The sequence below is a fragment of the Ailuropoda melanoleuca genome, chromosome 16 (assembly GCF_002007445.2).
Source record: "Ailuropoda melanoleuca isolate Jingjing chromosome 16, ASM200744v2, whole genome shotgun sequence".
NCBI classification, from domain to species: Eukaryota; Metazoa; Chordata; class Mammalia; order Carnivora; family Ursidae; genus Ailuropoda; species Ailuropoda melanoleuca.
The window spans coordinates 45,231,096-45,237,086 of NC_048233.1; positions in this window are offsets into that span (position 1 = coordinate 45,231,096).

Consider the following 5,991-nt stretch of genomic DNA (forward strand, 5'->3'; position numbering starts at 1 on the left):
GGGGATGTACTGTATGGTGATTAACATAATATAATAAAATAAAATTAATAAAAAAAAAGAAAGTTATTAAACACAATGGTTTCTAAATGTCCTTCCATCTCAGACATTCTCTGATGTCCATGATTCAATAAACCTGGATTGCACTTCCTTCCTACCTAACAAGAAGGCTTTGGAAAATGGAATTGCTCATCTTGCAAAAATGGACATTTAATTGTTGGTTGATGAATGGAGGGATTAATGAATGAATGACATCCAGTGACACATATTTTGGGGCATCTTCAATGAAAGGGTGGCCAAACCAAGGTGAGGAAGAGACCTAAAGCACATGATGAAAGTAAATCATAAAGTCAGGGAAACAGGAGGTGAACTTGTGAGTGGTGGATCCAGGTCCACTTTTGACGTCCCCTTATGCTGAGTCCTACAATCATGAATACAGACCTCAGAACTCAAAGACTTACCATGCCAAAGCAACCCATTGGACAGGTGGGAAACTAAAACAAGGAAAAGGGACTTGCCTGCAGTTCTGGGGTCAGCTAGCAACAGAGAGCTAGAAAGATCTTTTTTGCTTCTCCTCACTGTGCTTTTTCTCTGCACTGTGCTGCCTCATATTTCCCAAACAAGCAGCTGAAAATGGAGCTACAGCTTTAGGCGAAGGCCTAGAGTTGATGAACCAATGTGACCTGAATGGTAATCTAATATTGGAGCAAAAGACTTCCCAAAATGTTTCAAGAGAAGCTCTATTTTCCTTATCTCAACCTGTGCTCCAGAACCACCCACCATCGTCACCACCACCACCACTTCCAACTGAAAAGGGGCATGGAGCAGTGAGCTCTGAAAAAAGCACATTCTATGAGAAGACGATCAGGAGCAAAGACAGAAAAGCCAATTTTAGGGATTTTTTTTCTGCTAATAATTCCAGAGATTTTGGTTTACTGAGAACACTCATGGGCAGTGGAAAAGTTGGAGCCTCTTCCTCTTCCCAGAACCATGAAAAAACCCCTTTCCATTTTGCCAGGAATTTTAGCAACTAACTTCTCATGAGGTATTCAAACTCCCTGGACCTCAGCTTTCCCTCTATAAAACAGAGAAGGATGACGCCAGCAAAAATCAAATGAGGCCCATGGATATACAAGCACCAGATTCATGCACTCAAAACTCTGTCTTCATCAGATTACCTCTGCTGCTCTCTTGTAGCTTCCTATGTTTGACCTTAGGCCCGAGACATTGTTTATTTGCTTCCTAGCCTAATATGAAGAGTTCCTTGATCACTCCAGCCCAGGGGAGGGCTTTCCTCCCTGCTCTCTGCATTTGTGGCCTATAAAACTTATCTGATTCTTGGATGCATGATGCCTAGAATTACAACATTATTGTTATTCCAGGGTAAGGTCTCTTACTATCAAACTGTGCTCCAGAACCACCCACCACTTTGCGGTAGCAGACCCCCAAAGATATCTATATCCTAACCTCTAGAACCTGTGAATATGTTATGTTACATGAAAGGCAGAATGAAAGTTGTAGATGGAATTAAGGTGGTTAATCAGCTGACCTTAATTATCCTTTGTTACCCAGGTGTGTCCAAAGTAATCACAAGTTTCCTTAAATAAGGAAGGAGGAGGCAGAAGAGCCAGACCTTGAGAGATGGCATTGCGAGAATGCCTCAACCAGCCATTGCTAGGTTTGAAGATCAAGAAGACCATGAGCCCAGAAATGCAGAAGGCCATAGGAGCTGGGAAAAGGAAGGAAATGGATCCTTTCCTAGAGCCTCCAGAAGGAACACAGCCTTGCCAACACCTTGGTTTTAGCCCAGTGAAACTCATTTCAAAATTCTGACCTCCAGAACTGTAAGATTAAAAAAATTGGGGTTGTTTCAAGCCACTATATTAGTGGTAATTTGCTATAGTAGCAATAAGAAATTTATATACTGCCTATTACATCCTATACTTTATGCTAAACTATTGGACATCATGGGCTAGAGTCATTATTTTTCTCCGCCTACCAAATATTACTAAACACAAAGTAAGCAACTAAGGCATATTTTTTAAAGTGAATGAATGAATGAATGAATGTACTAATTGATGTGATAACAATTAGGAAATCATCAATCAATCCAAAAAAGACCCAGATTATAAAAACCCCTGAAAACAGACTCAGGTGTCTAGCCATAACATAATATGATTTCATGGATATTTCTTATCATGGTTGTTTCTTGGTGACTCCCACATCCAATGTTGCTATTATTTTTCCAATCATACATTGGAAATAGTTCTGGATTTGAAGTCAGAAGTCTGGGACAGAGTCCTGCTGCTGACATAAATTAGCTGTCTGACCTTGGACAAACTGTGTAACTAACCTAGGCCTCAGTTGCCTCATCTATGAAAGAATGACACTATTCACTATCTTAAGAACGTCACAGGACTATGGTGAGGATCAGATGAGCCAATGCTCAGAAAAGAGCTATGAAAACTCTAAAACTCTATGTGAATTAGAGGAGCTGTGATTTACCACCCTCCTCTTTGGACCAATTTTTAGCTAATAGTCCTTTTCTTAGTGACTCTACTGTGCTCACATTACTACATGAGGTCTTGTGAGGGAAATAAACATTTGGAAGAGTTCATAGTCCAAGGAGGAACTAGGGTGAAATGAAACAAGTCACTTAGTTTCTACTCTAGTCTGGTAGCCCAGGGCCACTTGTTGCTGGCTTGGTCCCAGGCACTGAGAAACCCAGCTACCGCTGACAATGAGAAAGAGCTTTCTGCTGTAAGTCCAGTTCAATGAGCTGAGGCCCAGAGTTGAGGGTGAACCAACTAAAGAGAGGGGTCTTTCATTTGGTGGAAGCCTTGTGCAGGTAGCCGGTCCCAACCCAGACATAGAGTACTTGTGGAACAGCTCCTACCTGCTGGGCAATGTTTGCAGGCTCCTTCTCATTCTCCACAAACTCATGATCCATTGGGAATGGGATTTGGGAAAAGTAGGAGCCTTGGACATACCCAAGCCCAATCCCTGGAAGACATCTGGCTCTCAGAGATAATGCCTTGGGTTTCCCAATGGATATTTCATTTCCTTGGGGAGTTAAATCTTCTAGGTTGCCAACAGAGCCTGCCTCAGGCAAAGAACTAAGGTTGTAGATGTTACTTAGTATAGCTCCTTACTTCTCAAATAAAAGTGCTCTAGATTCCCCCCAAGTCCAAAACATTCATAGTCCTATCACTTTAAAAATAAACTCATTTTTAAAAAGATGAATACACATGACACAAGGTTCTTCATCTCCCTTCCCATCAGCCTCAAATTCTCTCTATAGTTCTTCTTAGCTTCAGAAATATGGGATAGAGCATCCCTCTAATTATTTAAATCTAATTTATTGTGCTTTTGATCCTATACTAATCCATAAATGCAAAAGGAGAAAAAAATGCCACAGGCACAAAGAAGTGCTCATTATAGCAATATCAATAAAAATTATATAAGCTAGAATTCTGGTTAGAGATGGTAGTTTGCTACCATGTGTTTATTTCTTCTTCATTCTGTGCTCCTACAAATATGATAAAAAGAATAATTCTTAAAAACTACATAAGGCATAGGAAAGGAGACATCAGAAAAAACATAAAATTTTAATAAAATTTTAGAAGACTAAAAGTTGAAGGAAAAGTTACTGATTTTGCAGTGTAAAGGAAGCCAGAGGAAGGACATGAAAAGGAAGTAATCTGCTCCATAAAACCCTGGAAAGGTTAATGATTCAGTGGAGCCAGAACACCTGGATCAAGGTATCTGTTACCCAATCTATTCACTTCTTTCCTAGGCAAAAGAGCTGACTTTTCTTTTCTAGCAAAATTAATAGGAGAAACTCAGGATTCAGAGACACCTTAGAGGTGGAGGGCAGGAGTAATAACAAAGAGATAAACTGAAAGTCTGTAAAATGAAGTGATAGGCCCAAGTCTTCTTTTGTTCCCATCATATAGACCACTAGAGGCAGAATGCTTGTAGTTGGGCACTTCCCTTGTGGTTTTCAGAAATCTCTTTCCCAGCATTTGTGGAGCACCAGTGAAATGACCAACTAATTGTCCAAGTATCTTGAAGTGAAGCCCATCAGTTGAAAAGCACCACCATCCCTGACTCCCATACACATTTTTACTTGAACACACACTCACATTTTCACACCTTACTCTTAAACAGATAACCAAGGATCACCTAATAATTGAGAATAATCTCCAATATGAAAGTGAGAAATTAAAACAAATGCACAAAAAACACCTTATCTAACAGAGATAAAGCAAGACAGAAGAAAACACTGTCCCTAAATTATCCTCATTTACATATGAAAAAACCCCACATACATTAAGCAGGAAACAGAAAACACTCAGATTAAGAAAGAGCTCTTGTAACTTAGTATATATGATTGCCAAAATTAAAAACTTGACTACAATGTTTGGAAATAAAGCCAAAAAAATTGGAAAATAAAACAAAAGACAAAGAGATGATCAATGGGAGAAAAAAAATTAATAGAAGAGAAATCCAAGAACTCCATCACAGAAATTACAGAAGATATAGAAAGAACAGAGAAAACTAGGGGGAGGGAATAGAAGAAGGGTATTATTACGTTCTCAAAGACATGTCTCTAGACTGAAAGAACCCACAGGGTATCCAGCTCAATAAATGAAAAAAGAGTCACATTAAAGGGTCATTAACATGAAATTGCAGGGACCAGGGAATAAAGAAAAAAATATAAGATATTTTAAAATGGAAAAAAATCACAAAGAAGAAATCAGAATTATAATGGCTTTAGACATTTCCTTAACAACACTGTGTGAAGAAGAATATGGACCAAGGCCTTCAAAATTCTACTGGGAACTTTTTTTAACTTAAAATTTTGGACACAAACTATCCACCAACTTTAAAAGTGAAACAAAGTTATTTCAGGCATTTCATTAACCCAAAATATCTCCATTTATTAGGAAGATACTTAAGGATATACTCTAACCAAGAAGGATGATGACATAGAAAACAGGAAGCAATAGATACACATAGAAAAATGGGGTTGGGAGACCCCAGGGTAACAAATGTGTAACTTCCCAGCATCACAGAGAACCGCAGGAGGGTCACTTCTAATGAAAACAGAGAGGGGACTTCATATACTGTCTTTATTTTATTTTATAACTCTTTTTTTTAATTTTTTTTATTATATTACGTTAGTCACCATACAGTACATCCCTGGTTTCTGACGTAAAGTTCGATGATTCATTACTTGTGTATAACACCCAGTGCACCATGCAATACGTGCCCTCATTACCACCCATCACCAGTCTATCCCATTCCCCCACGCCCCTCCCCTCTGAAGGCCTCAGTTTGTTTCTCCGAGTCCATAATCTCTCATGCTTCATTCCCCCTTCTGATTACCCCCCCTTTCTTTATCTCTTTCTTCCCCTACCGATCTTCCTAGTTCTTATGTTCCATAGATGAGAGAAATCATATGATAATTGTCTTTCTCTGCTTGATTTATTTAACTTAGCATTATCTCATCCAGTCCCGTCCATGTTGCAGCAAATGTTGAGAAATCATTCTTTCCGATAGCTGAGTAATATTCCATTGTACATATGGACCACAACTCCTTAATCCAGTCATCTGTTGAAGGGCATCTTGGTTCCTTCCACAATTTAGCTATTGTGGACAATGCAGCTATGAACATTGGGGTGCATATGGCCCTTCTCTTCACTACGTCTGTATCTTTGGGGTAAATACCCAGTAGTACAATGGCTCGGTCATAGGGTAGCTCAATTTTTAACTTTCTAAGGGACCTCCACACCGTTTTCCAGAGTGGCTGTACCAACTTGCATTCCCACCAACAATGTAGGAGGGATCCCCTTTCTCCACATCCTCTCCAGCAATTGTTGTTTCTTGCCTTGTCTATTTTTGCCATTCTAACTGGTGTAAGGTGGTATCTCAGTGTGGTTTTGATTTGAATTTCTCTGATGGCTAATGATTTTGAACATTTTTTCATGT